This window comes from Podarcis gaigeae, assembly GCF_964106915.1.
Source record: "Podarcis gaigeae genome assembly, chromosome: 15".
NCBI lineage: Eukaryota > Metazoa > Chordata > Lepidosauria > Squamata > Lacertidae > Podarcis > Podarcis gaigeae.
This window is the reverse complement of record NC_139692.1, coordinates 23,594,999-23,622,813: the sequence shown is the minus strand read 5'-3', so window position 1 is coordinate 23,622,813 and position 27,815 is coordinate 23,594,999. Positions and strand designations below refer to the sequence as shown.

The window sequence follows — 27,815 nt, the reverse complement described above, 5'->3', positions numbered from 1 at the left end:
GCCCTGGAATAAGGCAGTTCCCTGTGTTACTAGTTACTGATCGGAAAACGCTGCAGTCAACTTCTCTTCCACTACGTTGGGCAACCTTCGTGTTGTTTTTTTAAACGTGCGGCATCTGTTCAGAGGTTCTCCTAATCCTGTGGTTTTCCCACCAGCCTGAAGATCAGCATCATTCCTATTTTCCAGTTGGAGATGGAAACAAGGTGGAGATTGCAGCTTACCAAAGGCTATTCTATCACCGAGCTGAAATGTGGATGCAGGAATCACAACTCCGAACAAGTACCATGCCCACTGGTGAGAAATGATGGATGTGTTCCAAGCATTCTGTTAAGTTCATGTGTGGTGGGCATGCACTATCTATCTCTTACTCTTACATTCTATACATTTTCCTTGGACATACATGCATTGCCATAATTATACCCATATATTTAGAACGTTGATGCAAGTTTTAATCTGTTTTTAGTTTATTTATTATTTTAACTTTTTGAAAGTTTAAAGTTATTGTTGTTGATTCTGCTTATTGATAATTTTATTGTTTTATCTTTTTTTGCAAACTGCTTTGAGGGTTGGGTTTTTTGGTATTATTATTATTCAATATTCAAAAGAGTTATAAACCACTTACAATCACAGAAATAAGGTGGATTATAAAAATATACACCTCAAGTCTCAAAAGCCACAGGCAAGAGATGCACCTTCAGGATGCTCTAGAAGCTGTACAGTGGTACCTCGGGTTAAGAACTTAATTCGTTCTGGAGGTCCGTTCTTAACCTGAAACTGTTCTTAACCTGAGATACCACTTTAGCTAATGGGGCCTCCCGCTGCTGCCATGCCGCCGCCACACAATTTCTGTTCTTATCCTGAAGCAAAGTTCTTAACCTTGAGGTACTATTTCTGGGTTAGTGGAGTCTGTAACCTGAAGCGTCTGTAACCCGAGATACCACTGTCATAATGAAGGTTCCAGACACAACTCTGTTAGGAGTTCCACAGTTTAGGAGCCACCACAATTCCTCCTCCTGGGCCACCACCACCTTGAGCTTCTGAGGGTGGTGGAATGATTGAGAGGGCCTCCTCTGCCAATCTTAGCACCCAAGAGGGTCTGTAGGGGAGGAGACGATCTTTCAGGTATTTGGAGCCTGAGTCATTTAGCACTTTAAACACTAATATGACCCCATTGAATTGAGCCCAAAATAATCTGGCAACCAGTGCAACTGTTTAAAAAGGGGATTATATAAGATCTAGATGGAACCTCAGCCAGTAATCTGGCTCCTGCATTTTGGACCAATTGAGTCATCTTCAAAGGCAGCCCCATGTATGCATGCATGTATATATTTGTACCTTGCATTTTAGCCAACAAGGTTGGCTATATATATATAGTTGCCTATATAAATCAGAAAACATGACCAACTAAAATTAAAAACAGTATGCCAAAACACATAGCCTTGCAATTGTGTGAGATGAAATACTCCCTTTCATGCTGCCTCTACTTTTGCCTTCCTTTAACTCCTATGGCCCCTTATTGTTAATGTATCCTATTACTGAAGTAAATCTCAGTAATGACTTTGGTAAAGAAAACAATAATAAAAAGTTCATTTATAATACATTCCTGATAAGCTTTTCTGTCTTTTGAACCATCCACACAGTAATGAACATAAATGCTGTGCATTTTCTAAATATATCTTCAGGATTTCCCAGGGCATTTAAAATTAGATTTGAGTACGATCTTTTGGAGAAACATAATGATTCCTGAGCCTCATCTGAGGCAATTAAAAGAGGAACTTTGACATTTAAGATATCATTCTCCCCCTTCATTAAACAATTATAAATAATAGCAATAATTAACAAATTTGCGCCATTCATTATCTGCCTAAGTAAACCTTTCAGGTTAATAATTGGAGCCGTTAACTCTCACCTTTTAATCAAAGGATCGCCTGCTTGAAAGAAAATGAAAGCTACATTTTTGCCTAAGGATGGTTGATAATTGCTAAAGTCTGGTCCGACCCAAAGACAAATGGACAGTCAAGAGGACTCAGGGGTTAGGCTGAATGGGCGTTTTCCCATAGCCTGGTGTGTTAGTCTTCTGACAGCCTATCCAGATGCACAGATTCCACATGGAATTTGATTTGTGGCGCAGAATATGAATTTTCAAGCTCCAGACTTTGACTCCTATCCATAGAAAGTTCATAGAATTATAGAATTGTAGAGTTGGACAGGACCATGAGACTTATTTAGTTGAACCCTCTGCAATGCAGAAATCTTTCGACCAACGTGGGACTCAAACCTGCAACCCTGACATTCAGAGCCTCATGCTCTACCAACTGAGCTGTTTAAATCAACCAGAAGTAAGCAAACTGTGATCAACCTGCCCTGCTTACCTCTTCCTCAGCTTTTTTCTAAGCTAACAAGTTCCAAATGCTGCAACCATTTCTCAAGGGGAGTTTCTCCGTCTCCTTTAAGGTGCCCTTTTCTGAATCTTTTCTGTCGAAATTGCACCACTTTGAAATTTGCAAAAGTGACCCCACTATTTTGGGGGCATGTGGAGACGGGAATTGGATCACCTGCCTCCCTCCACTTCCCCTCCTTTCCTTCTCTTTTTACTCCAGCTTTGTTTGCCCGCTGCTGCCAGACATGAAATTGTGCAACATTCTGCACTGAGCATAAAAGTTCGCAAGGTCATACGGCCCAGGCTGCTTTCCGATGGCAGCACTACTGTGTTTCAGACCAACCTGGGATTCCCTTGGGAACAAATTTTCTCAGGAAATGTTGCTATTTCCGGCCTCGGTTGAAAGTCAGGAAAGGAGGGGGGCATTAGCAAAAATGTAAGAGCTCACCAGATCATTCTTTCTTTTTTCTTTTTCTCCCCGCACTGCTTCCTTGTGACATTCACAGCCATTTGTTGCTTCCCCCAGAGCAGCTTTCTGAAGCCTATGACCTTTGGCCCAATGGTTGGGTGGGAATAAGTTTTACATTTAGGATTTCCCCATCCCCGGCTAGACGGCAAGTGTGTGTTTTGTCGGATCGGAAGGAATCTATCTAGGTGAGGTTAGGGCAACCTGCCCTTCTGGCTGACCTTATGGGGGCCGTGTGCTTCTGCTGGCAAAAGTGGGCAGTGAAACAAATGCGAATTTTACCTTTGTACAGGAGGTTAGTTTCGGCAAACACTCGCTTGTCCCTCTTTATTGTCCAGCCAGACAATTCCCAGAGTGGTTTAACAATCCATCCCTCTTTGCAGGGAACTCTGGGAAAGGGAGCTCTGTGAGGGAACTAGGCAACTCTCAGCACCCTTAAAAGACTAGCGCTCCCAGAAACCCCCAAAGAAGAACTGGCAATGCTCTGGATACTTTCTGAACTGGAATATTTCATACAAAGACTACATTTCTAGCGGCTTTTGAGAAGCCGCTCTCTTTTCTTCAGACGCTCTGGATTCTGAGCCCAAGGGCAAACCTGGTGTAATATCAATACAGCTGTAATAAAGATAAGTTTTGTGTAGCTGTCGTTCTGGAGCAGAGGGTATTATTTGCATACAGAAGGTCCCTGGGATCTGAGAATGTCCCCTGCCTGAAACCTTCAAGAACTACATCACAAAGGCAGAGGTGATGAAGGAAAAGCTTTGCTGGTAGGCTGCTAACAGTGAACCAAGACCACATTGCCATAAGACATTTAAAGCACTATGATGCCACTTTTTTAAAAAAGTTATGGCTTCCCCAAATAATTTTGGGAGCTGTGGTTTGTTAAGGGTACAGAGAGTAGACTCCTTTTCCCCTCACAGAGCTACAATTCTCAGAGTCACCTGTAGAGAGCAATTGACTGTTAAACCACCCTGAGAATTGTAGCTCTGTGAGGAGAATAAGGGTCTCCTAAGAGCTCTCAGCCCCCTTAAGCTACAGCTCCCAGAATTCATTGAGGAAAGTCATTACTGTTTATAGCAGCATGACACTGCTTTAAATATAAGGTGTTGCCTAAGGCTGCCACTGACACCAAGAGCAAAGAAAATGTTAAGAGCAAAGAAGAAATGGTGTCTTGCTCTTGTGCTTTTAACTGCAGCCTGTACCAAAATCAGCAAGTGAAGCTTCCCCCAGTAAGGACATCGACCTCACCACTGTGGTGCAGTGGTTAGATGGTTGGGCTAGGACCTGGGAAAGCAGGATTCAAATCCCCACTGGGCCATGAAACTCACTGGGTGCGACCCGTGAGGTAGGCCTAACCTACCTCACAGGATTGTTGTGGGGATTAAATGAGGAGGGTGAAAACCATGTTTGCCACCTTGAGCTCTTTGGAGAAAAAGGTGTGCTATAAATGCAATATATAATACTAATAATGTCTGGAGGTCAAGGCACTGGTATTGTCACAGAGCCTAGTTGTGTCAACCCTATCCTTGTTCAGTATTCTTATGCCATTACTTCTAGCCAGCTATATTTTTAAAGGATGTTATTGACAACAAATGCTCCTTTTTCTGACATGTTATTTTCTCCCAGTCCTAATGCTGAAGGCAATTCTAGCTAGTCATCCATCTTCATTTAGATACTTCCCCTCCCTTTTCTCACTCTCACCACTAGGTGGCAGTGTAATGGCACTGACTCACACCTACTGTGGCGATGGAAGGATACACAACCACACCTTTGTGTAGAAACTTGGGATATAAAATGTTACCCATTTTGGATTCAATTGACTTTCTCTGTTTTCACCCATTCTACCCCCTCCATCTAAAGTGTCTCCTTTGGTCACATGACATGTTATCACCATGACTGTTTCAAATGATAAGCCAAAGATAAATTTATGGAGCAGAAATTTTCAAAGTTCCAGATTTTGGATACTCAAGATATGGACAATGCTTCGAAATGCTATATGCAAAAAAAATGCTTTAGCATCACAAGTGCAAGTTCTGAATCCAGTAAATATGGCAGGGGATGTCCAGCTTTAGAACCAAAAAGGGAAAGGGCCTCTATAAAGATTTTTATTTAATGTGAGGTGTTAGGCCAAAATCCAGAAGCATCCAGCCATTTAAATACAGATTTCAGAAGGTTAGCAGGGTAAAGTTGTTGTTTTTACTTCCTATCAGTTTTTGAATTCTCAAGGAAGAACTGAAAATGCTCTGGATACTTTTTGAACTGGATATTTCATATTAGGCCAACTTTTCTAGCACATTTTGACAAGGGCCTCTCTCTTTTTCTCTTCAGATGCTCTGGATTTTGAGCCCCAGTGCAAATATCAAAACAGCTGCAGTAAAGATAAGTTTTGTGTAGTCATAGCTCAGGAGTAGAGGAACTGCATTGCATGCACAAGGTCCAAGGGTCAATCCAGGTACGGCTGGAAATGTCCCTTGCCTGAGACCTTGGAGAGCTGCATAGCAAAGATGACAAAGGACAAGTCTCCTTGGTAGCCTGCTAACAGTTGACCAAGGTCACATTCACTCGATACATTTAAAGTGTCATGGTACCACTTTAAACAATCATGGCTTCACTAAATAATTTTGGGATCTGTAGTTTGCTAAGGGTGCTAACGGTTGTCAGGAGACCCTCACAGAGCTACAGTGCCCAGGCTGTTTTAACTATTAATCCCTCTTCACCGGGAACTCTAGGAATTGTAGCTTTGTGAGGGAAATAGGGGAGGCCTATACTCTGGTGAGAGACGCGGGTGGCGCTGTGGGTTAAACCTAGGACTTGCCGATCAGAAGGGCGGCGGTTCGAATCCCCGCGACGGGGTGAGCTCCCATTGCTCGGTCCCTGCTCCTGCCAACCTAGCAGTTCGAAAGCACGTCAAAGTGCAAGTAGACAAATAGGTACCACTCCGGCGGGAAGTTAAACAGTGTTTCCGTGCACTGCTCTGGTTCGCCAGAAGTGCCTTAGTCATGCTGGCCACATGACCCAGAAGCTGTACGCCGGCTCCCTCAGCCAATAAAGCGAGGTGAGTGCCGCAACCCCAGAGTTGGTCATGACTGGACCTAATGGTCAGGGGTCCCTTTACCTTTACCTTTATACTCTGGTGAAAGACAACTCTAGCAACCCACACAATTTCAATGGTCTTCCATAATGCAAAAACAGGGGCTGTGGTTGGCCAAGAACTATAGACTACTGCTAGTAAATATAGACATATATGCCTCGTGGCTGAAAAGGCACTTGAATATGAGACCACATACTCACGTTACACTCACAGCATCAGTCAAATACATATGAGTAGGAGGCTCAATAGCCTAACATATTTTATGCACATTCTGCTTTGTTTATTTGGTAACTTTTCTTCTTCTTCTTCTTCTTCTTCTTCTTCTTCTTCTTCTTCTTCTTCTTCTTCTTCTTCTTCTTCATCTCAGAGCTGTTTCTTTATAGCTCTCAAATGCCCCACTCACCCAGACATTGTCCAGACTGAGACCTCCTTCGTTTGAAGAGAGAAGTGCATCATGGGACCCTCAAGATTATTCCCCGGGCCTTGCAAGTTTCTAAATTGCATCTTAGGAAGTCCTTTATTCAGGGTGAGATTCGAGGTCTGTGTCAAGGGGCTGTGGTGGTGGCCTATGGAATACTTGAGTGGTAGTATTTTGCAATGTGAAGTGGGGGATTTAGGTTGTGCCAAGAGACCTTCCGCTGACCCCCTCTATAGGGCAAGGAATTACCAGAAATGCATGGAAATACATGTCTGGCCATGTGTGTATAGGGTGGATTAGCCGCCATTATTTGCAAAGAAGATTATAATGAGGAGAGGAAATGTCACAATGCAAATGAATGGACGTGTCAATATTTGGTAGAAAGAATGGAAAGAGTAGAAAAGCCAGTCCCCATGTCCTCAGATAAAATAGAGTCCCAAATGCAGCTGTTGGCGGACAGAGATCTGAGGAGAGAATGTGGTTACTAAGACATGCTCTGGTTGGGGGATTTTGCCTTTCATTTTTAAACCAATAAGGATATCCCCACTTATGGTCCTCTTTAAGCTCTCATAAGCAAAAGAAGGCCAGTCTGAGCGATGTGGCTTCAGCTGAAGACCCTCAAGAAACACTTAAGATGCATATAGCAAATGTCATGGGGTCAATGGTAGTAGTGTTCTTCCATCTGAATTGACTAGTGGTGTTCCATTCAGTCAACCTGATCCTAATTTAGCGCTGGCTTTTAGATAGGTTATTAAAGTTTCACTCATTTCCGTTTATTTAAAACGACTCAGAACCGTTTTGTGTGTCTCTACGGTGGGGAATGTTAAGCTACGTTTCTCTGACCCCCCCCCCCCCTTAGCACCACTTGATTCAACGTTAGGTTTGCAGATTTGTACCACGAGTAAAGCAATGCCAACTTGATCCCTCTGGGTTAGATTTTGAGATCCGGCAAAGTTTTTTTGTGTCAGAAATTCTTGGCTTGGTCACCTGTTTAAAAAAAACTTTTTCTTATTGTATTTGTTTTCATAGCACATTTTTGTATACACTTATAGTCTCATTTCTCCTCGTAACAACTCTGTGGAGGAAGCTGTGCCAAAAACAGTGCTTGCCATTGGCTAACTAGGAAGCTGAGCCACGATTTGAATCTGAGTTTTCCACAGACTCATATCTCCTCTGATCTTGTGGTTTTTCAATAGGACACCACACTCGCCTTCCTGCTGAATGTCCGTAGCAAGCAGGGCAGAACTCAATTTTCATGGGCAAACATTTTCACTATAAAAGAGGGAGTTTTAGCTCCCTAAATGTCCCTATCAAAAATAAGTTTTCTGCCGTGCCTGTTTGGCACCATTTTGCTCCTGTTTGCTGCTCATTTCAGCAGCTGTTTGGCAATAATAACTAAACAAATAGGGGGGGGGGTCCTTCTTGGCTATGTTATCCAGCCAGTCAGGGATCCTGTAACTAGTGTGATGATGTCACTACACTATATAGCCTATTGGATTTGGCTATGCAATAATGACATAACCAAGCTAAATTAGAATTTATCCACGCTTAGCTTTCCTCTGCACTTTCCAGACATAGTCCACACTTTAAAGCTTCATGTCTGAGTGCTCTTTTGGGTGGGCTTTTTTGCCCCAGAGCTTTCCCAATGAAAACCCACTCTTTACCACCGAATTGGAGAAAATTGTAATCCATGGAAAACCAGAATTGCCATTGAGTCTTATAGAGTGTCTTTTTGCATGGAAAACTGTGGGGCGCTTGGACACAGAGCTTTAAAGTGCAGACCTGTGTATGGAAAGCACAAGGCAAAAGCTAAGTGTTGATAGGCCCTTGGAATGAGGACGATGCTTCCTGCTCTCTTTATGAATGAGACAATTATTTTACTCTGTTTCACCCATGTGATTAAAAAAAAAAAATATTACTTTTCCAATATTTACCCAATATTACCACAGTTTTGCCAATTATACAGATTCCAATTAATATCAGAATAATTCCAATTATTTCCAAATTTATACAATTTAATCAAAGCGTTTCACCCATGTGAATTGTTCCTGAAGTTTCTTCTCCAATAATGTTGTTTGCAGCAGAGCATTTTCTTCAGGAGCTGCCAGGCTTCACGTAAGCTTCATGTTCTGATTCTACTGAAGTCTGTCGTAAATCTAGCACACGGTCAGGATTTCTTTGCACCTCATTGTTTCGGCAGAGCAAGCAGGAGAGAAGAGTGAGACATGGGCAAGAAGTTCTCCAGAAAGAAAACCACCCCTGCTTCTTACCCAGGCTGTCAGGAGAATCCCAGTTGATTTCTCTGACTTCCTGTCCTGCAAGTTTCTGCTGGGTCAGAGGAACACAGAAAGAAAGGTACATGCCTAGGCCCCAAGGGGCTACACAGCCAATGCATAAAATCCTCATTGCATGCCATGCACTAGGTGCAGGGGCCAAGTGTGTCTTCCATACATCTCTATCTGGCCCTTGGAAATCTCCTCAGGCCACATATCTCCCTCAGACATGCTACTTCCTTGGCCACACTCTCTCTCCCCAGCCCTCCATCATCCCTTCCTTGAACCTTTTTTTTTTCCCTGGTAGGAATGTGTCTTTGAACTCTGATATTATTTATTTATAGAAGTATTTCTGTACTGCTATATGGCAAGCTGTCGAGGCAGTGTACACCGCTAAAAAAACAACAGCATCATTTTTATATGGTACAGTATATTTTATATTGTAATTTTATCCCATAAACTGCCCCGAGATCTGTGGGTATAGGGCGGTATATAAATTTAATAACTAAATAATAATAATAATCCTTATTAGATAAATAAATACATAAATTGAATGTGAAAGTAATCATGAAGTCAAGTGACTGCAAAGAAGAGTTTGGATTTGATATCCCGCTTTATCACCACCCGAAGGAGTCTCAAAGCGGCTAACATTCTCCTTTCCCTTCCTCCCCCACAACAAACACTCTGTGAGGTGAGTGGGGCTGAGAGACTTCAAAGAAGTGTGACTAGCCCAAGGTCACCCAGCAGCTGCATGTGGAGGAGTGGAGACGCGAACCTGGTTCACCAGATTACGAGTCTACTGCTCTTAACCACTACACCACACTGAAAAGGTCTGTTGGCACAAAGAAGCCTTCAAGAGACTCCTGCAAGTCAAAAGTGAGGGTGCCTCCAGAGTCTCTGTAGGAAGAGTGCAACATTTAACTCCTAATGTCTAGCTGAGTCCAGACAGGCCTCTGGAAGACAGGGGACAATGAAGAGCCCTCCTCCAGGTGACTGAGGGTGCAGTCCTCTAGACACTTACCCAGAGATAACTCCCACTGAAATCAGGAGCTGATTTCTGAGTAGACCTGTTCGGTATCCCAATGTGAACGTCCTTCCATAGCAAAACATTCCATGCAGAAAACTTGATAAGGGCTACACAGGAAGCCTATTTTGGACAATCTAGCTCGCCACTCCCTACATTGGCTGGTGGTGACTGTCCATGGTTTTCAAATAGTGATCTTCCCTAGCTCTTTCTCTGGAGACGCTGGGGCATTCTGCACTCAAAGCCACATGTTGTACCACTGAGCTACATCCCTTCCCAAATTTAGAGCATCAAACCACATGATTCATCTAGGCCAGTGTTTCCCAAACCTGGGTCTCCAGTTGTTTTTGGACTGCAATTTCTATCATCCCTGACCACTGGTCCTGCTAGCTAGGGATAATGGGAGTTGTAGTCCAACAGCTGGTGACCCAAGTTTGGGAAACACTGATCTAGGTCATTCTTATATGCACTGACTGGCAGTGACTGTCCACAGTTTTAGGCAATCATCTTTCCCATAAATACTTGGAGATCCCAAGGATCTCCTCCATCCAAAGCAGGTATTCTACCGTGAAGATAATGGTCCTTCTCCTGTGGTCCTTCTGGACGACCACTTTTCTCCATGCCATGCGTGGGGATTGCTGTTATTACTTTTGAATGGAGCAGCTTTCATTCACAGTGGTACCCCCCCAGACACAAAATGTCTCCTCAGTGAGATGTTGGCTACTGTGAAAGGAAGCCAACCAAAAGCCCTGCCATGAGACCCACTTTTGCCTTAATACCACCATAAGAACTGATACAGCCCTCTGGATATCTTTCCCCCCAAGGAGTTATCTCAAAGCCAGGCATTCTCTCAAAGTCATTGAGCTGGCAAACTAAACAGAGGTCATTTTACCTGGGCTAAACAATAGCGTTGCTGTCATCCATGCCAGAGATGGAGCAGTTAGAAAATGCACTTGAAAGCTGGCTTTGAGACTGGTTGCTAGGCTGAGACAGACCAGGTGCCCTGTCTCAGTTTGGGGGCAGACAGTGGAATGAGGCACATCAGCGGTCTGGCTGGATCAACCTTCCTGGGCAAATTCCAGTTCTACCGAGTAAGCAAAGAGACGGGGAGATGGAGACCAACTTTTGCATAATGCTGAAGTGCGACTGACTTCAGCACGGCACTTTCAGTAATTTCTAATGCAGGTCTTTGGTTTTGCACTCCTTCTGAATGCTGTTGCACACAGAGGAGAAATTCCATTCCATTCACACTGAAAGACAAACTACCTAAGTCACACTTTTCAAAGTGAAGCCAAACGTAGCTATCCATTGAAATCCACACCTCTCTGAATTCTGCAATGTGGTTCTCCAGTCAAGGACTGTGTGCAAAAATGAACAGGCTAGGGGGCAAAATGTGCATTAAAATGCATAGATTAGTGAAAATGACACACAAAAATGCACTATATATTTGGGGAAATTGCTTTGCACATATGTGCATATTAGGCAAAATTACATAAAACATGTGTATATTCGGATAAATTCACACTGAAATGCTCAGAAGGACTTTCCGTTTGAAAAAAAATAAAAATCTTGAACTGATGTGGAAATGTGGAGAACTGAATTTAAAATTTAACCTTTTATAGATTTTGTTGAAATTGATCAGTGTTATATTACTGCAAAATTAATAAAATATTCTAAGAACATTAAAACAAGAGAAACTGAAAAACACTGAAATGTATAGATTTGTGCATCCTTGCTTTTGCACTATTAGATCAACTCTCTCTCTTGAGAGCTCTCTTTCAGTCCTGGAGCCAAATCAAAACCACTTGGGCCGTTTTGTGAAAGTTTTGTGCCATGCTAGAAAATTCATCCTCCCTGCCCCGTGATTATTGTAGTGTTCCTTGTATACTCTACCACCCCAACACTACTCGACACAATACCATTCTTCCATTTCACCCCATTCCCTTCCTTCCTGTTCATTTCCTCTTCATTTGTCATTGCTTCTGAAATCGTTTCTCTCTCTTCCTATGTTGTTTCATAAAAATTTGAAGGCACTATGTGTGCCACACTGAAGTCAGAAAGAAATTACTTTCACCTGCTTTCCTAAACAGTAGCTGCATTGGTCTTTTGCACTTAAATGTAAAGAGTCATTTCATGATTGCCACACAGCCATTCTCCCTCACAGCTACGCACTTTAAGATTATGCAATAATCTTATAATTATATGATTATACACTAATAATAATAATTAAGAGTGTATTTCAACAATGAATGCAGATCTCCACATGCTGCCTTTAAGCTAGATCTACTATTTTCCATGGGCAGAGGATCTGGAACGCTCCAATATCTTCTTTTGGAATGACTTTTGTTTTCCTTGAAGTTCTATTGCATGTAACAGAACTTGCACACCATTCTCTTTCTTAACTTCTTAACTTTATTCATCATTTTCTCAAAATGCATAAACAATCCCTATATACCCTCATCCCCAATAAACTCTCTACTTTCTTGAACCTGAAGCACCTTGTGTTTTCTGTTGTTCCCAAAAGCTTAGCTTTGGAGCATACAGAACAACTCCTCATCAGTGTTCTTCCTGCATGCCTTCTCCAGAGTGACCCTAGGAGCCAATCCTCTGTAGCTGACTCACCTCCGTTCACTCTGATTGGCTTCAACCAGAGCAAAGGGTGAGGACTTCTCAGTGGCCCGAAAGCTCTCCTCTCCTGCAGATTGGATGGCTTTAGGGACAGGGACTCTACAACGACTCTGCTGCAGAAATAGTACTAGTTCCTTGATCCTCCATGACCCTAGATTACACTCTGTGTCAATTCCTAGAGAGATTTCTTTCCCGGCTCTACTCTGTGAGATCCCTTTTTACTGGAGATGCCAAGTATTGAGTCTGGAACTGTATGCAGGTGTGCTGAAAGGGAGCTTTTGCTCTTATCTCCCAGAAAGCTACTGGACTTAATACTTTCCCTCCAACTTGCTTTTTGCTAGATTTTTATCGCTATCCAGGGGGGAATTAGAGACCCCCAAATGCCCTGGGTTTCACAGAGTTCATTCTCTGTGCCAGCCTATACCTTCCAAACACTTTGAAAACAGAATTTAAGAATATATGTTGTGTTCCTGATGCATTCCAGTGAATCCAAGGGGAGATTTATTTTCTCTCCTTTGGCAGTTGCTGGCTCAGGACCTTTTTAATAATTATCTTTGATTTGCTTCTTAATCTACTGCTGTCTTTAATCCTCCCTCCAGCTCATAAAGAGAGAGAGAGAGAGAGAGAGAGAGGGAGGGAGGGAGGGAGGGAGGGAGGGAGGGAGGGAGGGAGAAACTCTATTGGCTTCAAAAATAACCTCCACCTTTTTTGGCAACAGGTTATTTTTCTAAGTGGCTAATTGCATGCCAGATTTCACTCACATCGTTCTTCCAGTATGTGTCAGGCATAGATTCGGCATTAATCACTCGTTTGCTCTGTATGGCATTTATTTCTTCAGGAAATGAATCAGACAAGAGGGACCTGCGCCTCCTCACCCTCCCGTCACTCTGCCCATTTTGCCAGGGAAGAAGGCAAGGGTTTTTTTTTTTTGTGTGTGTGTGTGTGTGTGTGTGTGTGTGTCTTTCTCTCCCCCCTCCCTCCCCCCCCCATATAACACACCCCCTTGCCTGTCTCTCCACCAATGAGTTTGGCTTTGCAAATGCGTCTTCTGTGCCTTGAGTCATCGGCCATGATCACTTCACAGCAATGAAACCACAGAATCCCCTTCCAAAAGCGAGCGGTGAGTGCCAGCCAGAAGCAAATAGAGAAATGAATGTTCATGCCCGTCAGGGTAACGAGAATGGAAACAGTGTGTATCACTTCTTAGTCTCAGCTCTGCCTGCCAACGCCTGAATTCCTGCAGTTAAAAAGGGGGAACTGAAGTGAGGAGTTCATTGCCTCTTCTCCTCTCCTAGCCAGAGTTCCTACTGGAACTCATCCTTACTGTACTACTGGCTGTGTTGCATGTGGTGGACTGTGATTAGGAGAGCCCTGGGATGTCTGCGGATGCAGAAGACTGTGTGTCTGTGTGTGCATTCAGAGCCTAACTCATAAAAATAAAGGTGCCCAGAATTAAGACAGCAGGAACCATGTTTTGGGACCAGGGATGGGGGAGAAATTTGATTCAGTTCACATTTAAAGCTTTGGAAAGAATAAGCAATCTGAAACACAGCCACCATTTAAAACTTTGCACTGCTCTGAATTTTGCAACGCAGTTCTCCAGTCATGAAATGTGTACAAAAATGCACAATAATGGGTCAACAATGCATATAAATGTATAGATCAGTGAAAAGAACATATGAAACTCTATTAAATTAGGGAAATTGCTTTGCAGATGTGTCTATGATGCAAGACCACAATTTCTTTTGTTGTCTGTTGGGCAAAATTACATGCAAACATGTATATGAGACCTTAAGATGAGGGCTAGGCAATAAGACCCCCTACTCCTCTCCCAGAGCTAAAATTCCCAGAATGGTTTAACAATCAAAGCCTCTTTACAGAGAATTTAGGGAACTGGGAGGGGGATGTGGTGTGTGAGTGTCTCCAAACAAGTCTCAGCATCCTTAACAAACTGCAGCTCCCATAATTCTTTTGGGGAAGCCATGACTGTTTAAAGTGGTTTCATTGTGCTTTAAATGTATGGTGTGAATATGGTCTTAGTCATGATAACCAGGACTTTTTCTTTTTCTTTTTCCAGCTGGAACTCAACAAAACTCAGTTCTGGCACGTCTCATGTGGGTGCTATTGGCATTCTAAGAAAATGAGGGAAGTGTTTTCATGGTGAGTTCTGGCACCTCTTTTTCTGGAAAAATAGCACCATTAATAACTAAAAATGCAGGAAAATTGATGTCCAGGGATGGTGGGAGGGGTTTTTTTTGGGGGGGGATAGCAAGATCAGGTGTTGATGTCCAAAGATGGTGGGAGGTTTTGGGGGACAGCAAGATCTGCAGGGCTATGCCTGCCTAAATGAGACCTTCTTGTTCAAAGCCAATGTAGTCCTGGATACCATTTTCAATAGGGGAGAGCTATTGCCTCCAAATCCTGCTTTTGGGCATTCCTGGGGGCATCGGGCTGGTCCCTGTGGGAATTAGGATGTTGGACTCAATGATGGGACTCTTGGGCCAATCCCGCAAATCTCTCCTTACATTCTTACAGCTAGGGAAGGAGTGTATTGTCATGCCAATGTTGACATATGAGCCAGGGCTCAGCCCCTAAACTGTTATTTATTTTTATTTAATGTATGTACCAGCCTTCCATAAAGGATTCTAGGGAGGTTTACGGCAAAGCTATAACAAATGAAACATCAAAAGATGAAAGCGACCAAAAATGAGACCGAAAAAGTGCTAAAACAGCAGCAGGCAAATCCACAAAAACTCTATAAACAACCAATTAAAAAACTTGGAGAGATACTTAAGGATGCCATAAAAACCAACTGAAAGGTTTTCTCTTGGCACCTAAAGAAAAATGGAGGTGCCAAGCAAGCTCACCTAGGGAGGATGTTGAACACTGGCAGAAGGAGGGGGCAAAAACACTTTTCTTTGATGGCCAACCACCTCTGCAATGACAACTGGGGTGCCCTGAAAAGGGCACTGGCAGATGACTGCTGGAGTTGGGCAGATCACTGTGGCATCCCATTGCCTGAATGCCAAGGCCCATAAAACAAAATGAGACAGGCTCGGAACTGGTTTTAAGTCAAGTTGGCTCCAGGCAGTCTATGAGCAATCCATATTGCGGCGCAGAATGGCCAATTGCTTAGTCTGTGCAATCAGGAACAAACAAACAAGCAACAAACACAACCAAGAAAGTCAGTAGCTGTCAAAAGGGTAGATGGATCCCTGTTGGCTACTCAGGTCAGCTAGTCCCTGCCAGGCTGCAAGTTGCACTACCACCACTGGACTGCTACAGCGGAGGCGCTATAGTCCTGCAGAGTTGTGGCCCATGGTTCCCAAAGCTTCTAAGTTGCTCTAGTGGAATGGGGAGTAGGGCAAGCCAGTTTTGCTGGCAGAGTCTCCTGGTTGACCCCCCCCCCATTAGCTGTGCCAGCCTTTTTTAAAATCTCTAAAATCAATATTGTTTTGATCCATTGTCGTGGGGCCCCTAAAAGGCATGGGGCCCATAGGCTGGAGCCTACTCTGCGTATTTGGTAATCTGGCACTGACCATTAGCTGCTGGAAGGCCTACGTAGCCAGTTCATATGGGCCACAAAGGGATGAGGAAGCCCTTTGTGTATGAAATGTTGTGTATTCCTCAGTGCACCCCTCTGTATAAAGGATATCCTGGATAAGAGCTGCTGATAGAGAATGCAGTTCTGATTCCTTGGTAGAACAGTCTCTTCCTTATTAAGGTCGAAGGCAGGGAATAAAATCAAGGTAACATGGGAGTCAGTGCACAGAGTTAACTTGCATCACTAGTGGTCAAAACTGAACACACCCCGGGGATTTTCCAGGTAATTCAGAACCACACCGTTTTTGCAATCCATTGGTAGTTTTCTCTTCCATGAATTTGTCCAATTCTCTTTCAAGCCCTTCCTGCAGGAGTGAGTTCCATAGTTTATCTATGCACTGTCCAAAGTCGCACTTTCATTTGTTTGTCCTGAATCTTTCCACGTTCAGCTTCGTTGGGTGAAACGGCTCCATGGCCACTTCTTAAACCTTCTGGGCAGATTCCACCCCTGTCTTTCCGCAGAGCAACGCTTTTCAGCTACACCTCTGATCTCCGTGCTTCACGGTGAGTGCTGCGCTGCGGTAGCTTTGCTTTGACAGGTCTCTGGGGGATTTCAAGGAAGTTACACACCCACTTCATTCACGCTAATCGGCTGTTTAACGCAGGAGAGTTCAGTGTTATGAATGAACGCGAGCGTGTTTTGGCTTGCCGATCAGCTTGCAAATATAATGCTCGCTTGTCAAATGAGCAGAGATTCAAAAAAAAAAAAGAAAGAAAGAAAGAAAGAAAGAAAGAAAGAAAGAAAGAAAGAAAAGGGGGAGGGGGAGAATCCCAGCAACCTTTATGGAAACGGAAATTGATTGAAACCATATTCTCTGAAAGTGAAAGTTCTTTGGGGTAGGGGGTAGGGGTGGGGGACTGCATCCACTCTTCCTTTTAAGTCCCAGCAAAAGTTGCTCACTGCCCTTGCTGTGGATCTCTGAGTCACCACTCTTGGTGAATGTGGGAGGAAGTGAAACCACAGCCTGTTCTGGAACAAATTTTATGCAGCTGAAGTGAGGTCTTGCTGGGTTTTCAGCATGCTGAATGCTTGGATTTCATTCATATCTTTGGGAAAAGGTTATGATGCCTTATGTTGAGACTGGACAGGAGTTAGTGAGATGTACAGTGCACTGATCATGCACTGCCCTGAGTTTGTATTAGAGCACATCTTTAAAAACCCTGAGGATAGATTTCATTTCACTTTTGAATTGCATACCACCTTTCTACATTACTGTACTCAAGGTGTTTAACAACTCAAATAAACAACCGAAGTTGCACTGCCACCCTTTAACAATTCAATAATTCTTCATTCAGTCTGACCCCCCAACTCCCAAATCATTGTTTAGCTGTGCTTTTGAAAGGTCTTAAAGTTCCTAGCCCTCATGATGGTCAAGTTGCATGCATGCATGCATAGGAAATTTCCTTACAACAAGTCAAAGCATTGGTCTATTGAGCTCAGTGTTGTCTACTCTGATTGGCAGTGACTCTCCTGGGTTTCAAACAGGGATTTTGCCAATCCCTACCTGGAGATGATGGGATTCCACCTGGGACCTTTGGCATGAGCAGTCAATCACAGAGCCACAGCAGCTTCAACATGTGGAAAATAAATATTAATTTACATTTCAGCAAAGGCAACAGTTAGCAAGATCCTGGGGAAAATTATGCCCACCACAACTACATCTCCCATCAGCCCTAGCCAGGCATGATGGGAGTTGTAGTTCAGAAACATCAGGGGGGCTAGATGGTCTAGTGCTATGGAGATGGTCCGGCTTGACCATCATAAATGAGAGTCACCAAAATCAAAAAGGAAAGGCACATCCCTATACGACTCACAATACCCTATGAGCGAGCAAAAGGACATTTTCTCTACAGAAGAAAACGCTCTAATAAGCCGATTTTGGTCATTGCTGCCCCCAGCCCAAGCTGAAATTTTGGAAGGACTAGAAACATTAAGAAACAGATTGGCTTGGAAGGACGCTCACAATGAGGAGGGCTAGATGCTTTCCATTCCTTGTGCAGAAAGTTTATGATGAATCAGTAAGCTATATCTTGACATAAGTCTATCACTCAATTAAACTGCAGTTCCTTCATCATACAGGTTTTGATGAATTCTACACAAATGTGCAGTGAATATGAAATAAGAACATATGACAAGCCTGCTGGATCAGGCCAATGGCCCAATGAGTCCAGCATCTTGTTACAGTAGCCAACCAGATGCCTGTGGGAAACTCACAAGCAGGACCTGAGCACAATAGTCCTCTCCCTCCTGTAGTTTGCAGCAGCTTGTATTCAGGATCATCACTGCGTCCAATGGTAGATGCAGAGCACAGCCACCATGGCTAGCACTGCAGTCACTGATAGACTTTCTCCTCCAAGAATTCAGCTAATCCTCCTTTACTTCTGTAGAAGAACAGCGATTTGTTCTTAGATGCAAATGTGTATTGCCACCAGCATCGTTTTAGGAAAAGCATTCTATCCTGTATTTGAGAAAAGTAGGGGAGCTTGTTCAAAGATGCTCATGGTTTTTATAATATTTTTCTAACCATTGTCTAATTCATCGGGGGTGAGATTCTAAATCATTCATTAAAAAGAAAATCCAAGAGGCTGTGAATCAAATGTTGTTGGACGGCAACTCCCATTGTATGACCTTGGGCCATGCTGGCTGGGAATGTCGGAAGTTGTTGTCCAACAAGGAGAGTGTCTCACACTGATAACGTGTTTTCTCAAAAGAGTGAGTCAAATAACTGGACGTTGGTCTTAGTCACCAAATTATCCAAGATGTGGGAACAATCTTCCATATCTCATCTCGTTGGGCCCTTATCCAAGTCCATGGAAATCTGTGTTTCTGACGCAGAGTACTGTAGATTCCGGCGTATAAGACGACTTTTTAACCCCAGAAAAGAGGTTAAAAAGTGGGGGTGTCTTATACGCCGTGTATCTGCCCCCCACTGCTGCTGCAGTGGCTCCGAAGCAGCAGTAGCAGCAGGGGGTCTGCTCTGCACTGGGAGAGAGCCGCCCAGCGTGGAGCCTGCCCACTGCTGCTTTCTGTGGCTTTCTCCCGGTGTGGGGCTGTCCAGCGTATTAGGTGACTGGGCTTATAAGATGAACCCCCAAATTGCAGCTGCCAATTTGGGGGTCGCCTAATACGCCCAGTCGCCTAATACGCCAGAATCTACGGTATATCATTAATGCAAAGAAAGACCTCAATCAATTCAACTAAATGCTACTCAAAGTAGACACATTGAAACTAATGAACATGATCCGGACTATACATTTAAAGCTGTATCATACCACAGCCAGGACTGCTCCCAAAGAATCTTGGGAAGTGTCATTTGTTCAGGGTGCTGAGAGTTGAGAGTTGTTCAGAGGCTCCCATTCTTCTTACAGAACTACATTTCCCAGAGTTCACTGGAAAGAGGGATTGATTGTGAAATCATGCTGGGAACTGTAGCTCTGGAAAGTGAATGGGGGGGCGTCTCCCAGCCACAGGAGTCAACTCCTAGGGGTTGTGGGGAATTCAGCCCCCACAATAAAATATTTGAGGGAGATGGGCCCCCACAAAATTGATGGACATTGCCATTCAAATGGTGTGTGTGCACTGTGTCATGTGATTGGTTGTGTGGAGTGGGGCTTACCTGGGCCCCCAAAATATTTTATTCAAGTTGGTACCCCTGCTCCCTACAATTCTCAGCACCTGTAACAAACTGCATTTCTAGATCACTGAGTATGTAGTCATAAGGGCTAGATGCATGTGTGTGTGTTTTAAAAGTAAGAAATTTCTTACTAATTTCTTCAGATTTACTGCTCTTAGGTGGAATCAGAGAATGCACACAGAGCACTGATTAAGCCCCGCCGCCCATTGGCCTTTGCTTCTGGCAACCAACAAAGAAATCAATACCCCTTCCTTCTGATTGCAAACTCAAAGTCTATTCTCCATGGAGCAATTCCCTGATTGCCAATAATGGATGATCTGCTCCTTTCTTCCTGCTCCATCTGCAGGGAGAAGCATGAGCTACCTTGCCAAAAGCACACAGCCACCTCCCTCCCCACACCACACACACACACACACACTTGGGCAGACTGTGTCAGCCCAGCCCCAGACTATGCTCTTGATCAAGGCTATTTCTGAGTCATTCCCCAAGTCAGCGCTGGTGCATGAGACGCCGACGGGAGGTATCATTTAAGAAATGCAGGCAGGCAAACATTCAGGTGACCTAGATTTTGCAAGCTGAGCCGAGGCTCTGTCTGCTGCAGAGAGACATGAAGCCAAAAGCTACACTGCGGTGGGGCTGTCGCTGTCTCTCTTGAGCAGCGGCTGAAAGGAGGGGAGAGCTAGATGAGCCTTGTCTTGTGCCGGCTTCTTAACTTGATTTTTGCTGTCCCTGCTGGACTCACTGACGTTGCTCTTTCGTCTGGGGAAAGGGAAGGGGGAGAGTCGCCCGTATTGCCCATCTGCATATTCTAAATCCTTTTAAAACATGTGCACCTCTAGGCTGCTCCCAATTAACACAAACCAAACAGCCATGCTGGTCTCCAGCTGAACTTGTCCTTACAGCTTCTCGATTATGTCCCAGATCTAAATACATTTGCTTGGAAGCAAGATTGATTTGTTTTGATGGCAAGTGTGCTTTGGATAGCAGCAGCAGAATAATGTCAGGACAACGGGTGGGATACAGAGCTCTGTAAGTAGAGCCCCATGCATGCAATGGGGTGCTCTTGGACCCAACATTTCTCTTCTGGCTGCAGCCCTTGGGGTTGCAAGAGGAATGGGGAACCTGTCTGAAATTGCCTTATCCCCACCACACATCGCTTCCATTTAGGCCCTGGATAGCACAGTTAGTTTAAACGTGGTGCTAATAATGCCATGGTTCCAGGTTCGATCCCCGTATGGGAGAGCTGCATATTCCTGCATTGCAGGAGTTTGGACTAGGTGGTAATCATGGTCTCTATGATTCTATGGCTCTCCTTGGGACCCACACTGAAAGGCATTCATGCAAAGACACCTTTGTGCACCTTGTGACCTTCCAAGTCAAATATAACCCAATAGCCATGCATGCTTGCCCAGTAGGGAATCAATGAGCCTCCTGCTCCTGACCCTGGAAGTACAGAATGGGAGGGATCTTTTTTCCCCAAGAGCCCCATAACCGCATATAGAGTGATGGATTATGGTTCTGCATTCTCATGATTTCCTTGCTCGTGATCTGCCTCAAACTTGTATGTTGCCATTTTCCAGCCACTGTGGAGGTAAGACCCTTTATAAGATAAGTTGTGCTGCATCAGGCAAAATATCCCCCCCCCCCCAGTGCAACAGTGCAATATCTGGCCATTTCCTACAGTGACCAGCCAGGTGCCCTTATGAAGCTCATAGGCAGGGCATCAGAGCAAAGTCAGTAGCCCTTCAATAAAATTCACCATGATTGCTATGCTAAAGCTAGTTGTACAGGACAATCTACGCCAAAGTCCACCGGTCAGAATTGTATTTCCTTCTGTCATGTTTTTTTTTTGGGGGGGGGAGCTGGTGCATTTTGAATGGGCTCTTTTCTTGCCTAAAATCCTATTGAAGACTAGCTGTTTCTCATGAATTCATGGTTGCTGTTTTAAATTCCCAGGTGCATGGATTCATAAACCAGATGTTGCCAGAATGGGTAAGTCAAACACCTTTGGATATCTGGTAAATCTACCTTAGGAGCAGGAACACCTCTGGGTCTTGAAATCTGGGTACTGGTTACTGAACATGCCTGATCTTAAACCTGGGTCAAGTGTTCTGCATGCTACCTCCATGATAAAGAAAGCAGTGTAAGGTGAACTGAGAACTCAGATTTGAGTTGCAGGAACCTTGCTAAAGCTCAGGATGTCTGGGCCTGGGCGATGAAAAGCAGGATATTCAAATGATGATGAATAACAACAACACTAAACAATGATTTCCATAAGGTCCTACTGAAATTGCACCTGAAATTATGTGGAACTCCCTGCTCCCAAGAAATCAAGTTAGCTTTCTCTATCTTTGTGTTCTGATGGCAATTGAAAAGTTTCACCAGAAGACAGGAAAGAAGTCTTATACTGGGTCAGACCAATGGTCAATCTAGCCCTGCACTGACTGGCAGCAGCCATCCAGGGTTTCAGGTGGAGGATGTTCACAGTCCTACCTGAAGATGCCATTGGAGGTTGAACCTTTCAGCATGCAGAGCAGATGCTTAGACACTCAGCTTTCTTAAACAAGCTTAAACTTCTGCTACTGATGACTGTTAGTGTTACCCTTGATGCTTTTGCACTTTTTTTTTTTAAATAGTTGCACTATTTTGTGTGTTGGTGATTGAATTATTGGTGATTTTATATTTGCTTTTTGTTCTCAAGCTGCTCTGAGCAAGTCTTTTCGCAGGGGGAGAAGGGGAGGATGTACATTTTTTGAATAAATAAATTGAAATCCAGAGATTCCTCCTTTGGTGATGTGTATTAAGGAGAGCTGACAGGGCTGGCCTGATATGCATTTCTGCCTGAGGTGGAGCAGGAAATGATTCCTTCTTCCCACACCAAGTCAAGGTGCAGAACGCCCAAGGCCAGCCCAAGCTAAGTTGGCACCTAAGGAGGACAATCCCACAAGCACATCACTCCTTCCCTGAGGCAAATGCCTCACCCTGCCTAATGGCAGAGGTGGCCCTGGGATCCAGATGAGTTCTGGAAGACTCATTGCATTTCTAAAGAAGTGTGTGTGCCTTTTCCCCACACATGCCTTAACTGTTATCAGGTTTTGCCTAGCATGGAAGTTTGAAGTGAATTCAAGGAAAATCAGGAAAAACATCAACGAAATTTCAGAGAGTAAATAAGGCAGCCAGCGAAATTTCTTCTCACACCCTCTAACTGCAGGTCAGGCACATCAATATCTGCATTTTGCCTCTCCTCCTGTCCTTAGAAGCTCCAAGTTGCAGATACAGAAAGATCCCCAAACAGACAATCTTGTAGACTTCAGAGCACCTTCAATGTTGCCCTTTTCAATATTGTTTGTGGAATGGACAGCACAAGTCTGTGGTGTGTGTGTGTTTTAACAGACAGAAGTCAGTTTTTGATCTTCATCACATGTGGACAATCTTCGTGTGTGGACCAAAACAGTCACTCCAATTCACCATCCTATTTGCAGGAGATGAAATGGGACAGCCATCTGGCATTGGGGGGGGGGGATTCAAACCCACAACCCGCTTTTGGAGGGGAGGGAGCTTAGCATGTAAGAAAATCCCTGCTGGATCTGACCAAAGACCTCCTAGCATCCTATTCTCCTAGTGTCTAACCAGATGTCTATGGAAATCCCAAAACCAGGACCTGGGTGCAACAGCACTCTCCCTGCTTGTGATCCCCCGCGACCTAATATAGGGAACAAAGTATAGTTATTCTTTAGATTTCTGAGTTCTCTAAATTGGTAATACAAGTCCTCAGCTTATGGAACATACCATAGTGCATAAAATAAGTCTAAACCTTGGCATAAAATACATTCAGAAGTGCCTATATTTAGATAAAATATTATGTGATAAAATGCATTTTAAGCAGTATTTAGATATTAATTTTAGGATGGATTTTTTTAAAAAACAACAACAACACAGAGACAAATGTGAAAATGCATGTGAAATTAACACAGTCTCAAAATAGACTTATTATCCCTTTCCTAATTATAATCCTACCCCCATAAATCTGTTCTGATAGAGTAGATTTGGGGAGGGCACAAGGTGTGTCTGGGTTGTTGTGCGAGTGGAAATCCTTGTGCTGATGTGTTAGTTGTGTTAGTTAGTTAGTTAGCCCATGATGGATAAATATTTCCTTGGTGGTCTGGCAGTCAGAATTGCACCTGCAACATGATTTGCTGCTTGAAGGGGGCCCACTAGGATATTCACTGGTGGTAGGAATATATTGGCTTACGCTTCCTCCAAAGTGCTCAGAGCAGCTTCCATCTGGTTCCCAGGTGGTCCCCCAGCCAAGCAGGTTACATGGCCAGGCTTGCTTAGCTTCAACAATAGAACTATTTCATGAGCTTTAGACCATCATCTGGTCATATCCTACATCTCACATTCAAACTTTATGAGCTCATATGTGTAGGTGCTTTGGAGGATGTATCAGACATCTTTTGGACCACTTCCTGATCCTGTTAGCACATGTGGTGTTAGAAGTAGGAGGAGCTCCATTGCAATTCTGAAACTCCAGGAGGTTCAATAGGGTGAAGGTTGCAGCTGTTTCCCTTCCACGTGCTGCTTCCAGCTGCTTCCAGCTAGCTTTCCTTCTCCCACCTGGACAGGGATGTCCTCTGCTTGGTAGAGAAGGTAGTCTTACCTGTGGTGCTTCATTGACTCCTGTTCAACGCTCAGAATTGTGTGGGGCTGCCATTCAGTGGAAAGACTGGGCAGGGCTCATCTTGCAGTTGGGCACCACTGCATCCAATAAAGATGCAGTGGAATTTTCCGTACTTAGAGAAGATCTGGCAAATGGAAGGTCATCAGGACAGGTAGATAAGGCAGCGGGATGAAGGACAGATCACAAGGCTTCTGGGCTCCAAGTGAAGGCAACTCTGAATGTTGCTCCAAGGTCAATCAGTAGAATATGGAGGACGGAGACACTGTGGGAGAGAGGTGGGTGAACCTGACTTCAGATCCTTGGAGAAGTCAGCCCACACTTAAGGAGCAGGCCTGGTTCAGGATCCAGCGGATGCAGGACTAATTCAACCCCCTGCCGCCCCCTCCCTGCCCAATGCCGTGGCTTTCTGTGGACCACCATTACAGCATTTCCACCTGCTTATTCAGTGGGTGGAATGAGGGATGCCTCTGCCCTCCAGCCCAGTGCAAAGAGGAGCTGGATTGAAGCCTGGGTTGCATTCTTCAACTGTGTCTCTTCCATGGCAGTGAAGCTGGGATGTCAGGAGCTGAGGGATCCTCTGGACACTGGAAGAGAGAGATTCTCAGGGGCCAGTGAAAAAGGTCTCATGGCCCCAGGAGATGCTTCTTAGTGATCTATGAGGATCTTACAGGAGAGCTCACTCCTGGGGCAGAGGATTGCCACAACTCTTGGGGCCATCTTGAGATGAAGAGATATTTGACTCTAAATCCTGGGCCATTTGTCACATTCCACTTCCCCCTGTGCTGAGAATATTTCTATCAAGGGAAATTGCAGCATATTGTGTAGCCTTTGGCTATAGCTGTTAGTGGAAGCCCACCATAGCAGAGCACATTTTATTTTATTTTTTGCATGCAGAAGGCTCCTTTCATTCTTCCACTAAAAAGCATTTCTGGTAGAAAGGGTGATACCCACTTTAGGAAGATCTGGCTCAGTATAAAGCATCTACAGAGATTCAGGAAGCCACTTGATGCCTATTCAATTCCAGCTGGGAAAGGATTGGAGACTATCTACCTGGACCACAGTGCTTTGGTGAGAGGAGGGCAGAATTCTGTGCCCCTCCTTCTCTTCAAGGAGCTTTTCAAATGCTACACAATTCCTACCTGGGAAAGTCTCTCCATGAACAAATAGACAGGCAACTAACACCCTTGTATAGACCATCTTGTATAGGCACGTTGTGTGCTGCAAGGTCATGCACCAAGAACCTTCCATTAAGTGTTCTGCTTTAGGGTTATTCTTGTTGAACCTCGTTTATCTTAGAGTATTATGGATGCAGCTGGGTGAAAGTTTAGCAATGATAATAAAGAAAAGACTGCAATGGTGGTAGCAGGAAGATGCATGTATGGCAGGGGTGAGGAGCTGCTGGACCTCTCTCTCTCTCTCTCTCTCTCTCTCTCTCTCTCTCTCTCTCATTCTTGGAACTGTTCCCAGGCCACCAAAACTTTCCCCAGCCCCACCCCCCCAAGCAACATTGCTTCACACCCTTCTTGAGTGTTTTTGCTTGGCTAGAAATGTATCCTTGAACTCTGATAATGGCTCTCTCTCGCCTGGATGAAGGACACAGAGGAGGATGTGTAGAAACCAGCCTACTGCTCAGGGGTAAAATTTACGTTTGTTGCTCGGCCCACTTTCACTTCTGCTCCTCCCACCACTGTCATGTGGTCCCCAGAAGGCTTCTCAGAAGCGAACGTGTCTCACGGGCATAAAAATGATTCCCACCCCTAATATATGGCCATTAGCCATGAACAACCAAGGGACAAACCCTGAAATGACACAAAATATGAAGAGTGATATTCTGTCCAGTATACACCTGAATAATCCTTTAATCTCCACCCCCCCAAAAAAAAATCCTTCAATTATAATCAGGGTTCTGTTGTGTTTTTTGTTGTTGTTGTTGTTTTGCCTTAGGGCAATCTGGGGAGTTCCGCTAAACCAAACATAACACAATTATGCTTGAAAGAGGCTATGGTGGAGTGAGCTGGAAGCCGTAATATTTTTGGAAAGAAAGCAGAATGGCCAGAGAGATGATGATGACGAGGGGCGAACAGGGTGTGCTTTCTTAAGAAAGCAAAACCTTAGCGATGTAGTTCCCCCAGGAGCATGTACAGTGCCATTCCTCAACTCGGCCACCACTGAAAAGGGGAAATTAAGAATTCCCGACACACAACGTGGTTAAGAAAAAAGGGAGGGGGAGAGAAAAGCTGAAAGAAAGAAAAGAGAAGCTGGCTGTGACTGTGTATTGAAAGAAAATGTTAATTTCAGCCCTGGACATACGTATTTAAAAAAAGGAAAGAAAGAAATCCAACTGTTCATCCTTTTCCTGGCATTGATATTCCTGTTTGCTGGAGGTGTTTGACATGGGAAGGAATGGTTTGTTGGACAAGGCATTCAACGCCCTCCCTCCAGAAACGACCCTAGTTAGGGGTGGTGGTGGTGGGCTTGTTAGACACTTTGATTTTTTTTTACAGTTAATGTTCCCCCTCCCCTGTCTCCAAGGGCCAAAGTATGACTATATATATATATATATATATATATATGCAGGTTTTGGTGTCCTCGGGTGTCTTCCCGTGTAAAAGTTGGGGTGTCTAGGCGACGTTTCGACGAGGTCTCACTCGTCATCTTCGTCGAAACGTCGCCTAGACACCCCAACTTTTACACGGGAAGACACCCGAGGACACCAAAACCTGCATTCCTGTACCCGTGAAAATCTACGAAAGCATATATATATATATATATATATATATATTCTCACAACATACACATCCAGCCTCACTATGCCGAGAGAGTTTCATTTTGTGACCGAGAAAATGCTAGCGGTATAGGCTGAGTTCTACATTGTTAGATTTGGCAGTGATTCAGCTGCTTTCAACATCTGCCAGGGAATGTGGGATCTTGTTATAAGCAGAGAGAGAGAGAGAGAATGAGAATTAGGGATGCATTCAGCATATGCCTGAGCACCACTTCCTCTTTATTCCCTTATTTTGCTTGGCTCCTTATTTTTTTTTTTACTCGTACCTCTATATATTCAAAACTGAGGGATTCTCCTCCACCCTTTCCCCACCTCCTTTACCTCCTCCTCCCTGTCTCTGCTTCTTCCTTTTTCTGTACATCTCTCTCTCTCTCTCTCTCTCTCTCTCTCTCTCTCTCTCTCTCCCTTAACTTGTTAAGTTTGAAAGATGATATATATACACACAGTTTGCGATGCCAGTCAGCACCGTTAAAGGCCAAGATTAATGCAATGGATTGGTGCGGCTGTGTCGCAGTGGAGCGTGATCAGAATACGAGATGGAAGATAGGGGGAAAGGGCAAGAAAGTGCTGGTGCTGAGAGTTTGTACAAGTCTCCTTAGCAACTTGTCTGACATCTTTTTTAAAAAAAAAAAAATGTTGGTGAGGAGGTGTGCAGAGGCTCATGTATGTACACGGATCTCCCCCAAACCACCCGTTAAATAAAACATTCCTTTCATTTTGAAGCAGTGCTGTTTTCCAGCTACTCTCATGTTCTTTGGTTCAATTACTGGATTAAATTAGTTGTCTGAGAGACGGTTATTGGGGGGGGGGACGTGCTGTGCGCGCAGGGAA

General features: G+C 44.1%; 1 long non-coding RNA gene across 1 annotated transcript; it reads left to right on the top strand.

Annotated features, from left to right (window-relative positions):
* LOC310832416 lies at positions 1-27,732 on the top strand. Its single transcript, XR_014558281.1, has 6 exons — positions 1-294; positions 6,305-6,463; positions 8,556-8,710; positions 14,358-14,440; positions 21,475-21,510; positions 27,404-27,732. It is a non-coding gene; the product is annotated as an uncharacterized lncRNA (long non-coding RNA).
* Positions 27,733-27,815: the final 83 nt, after the last annotated feature.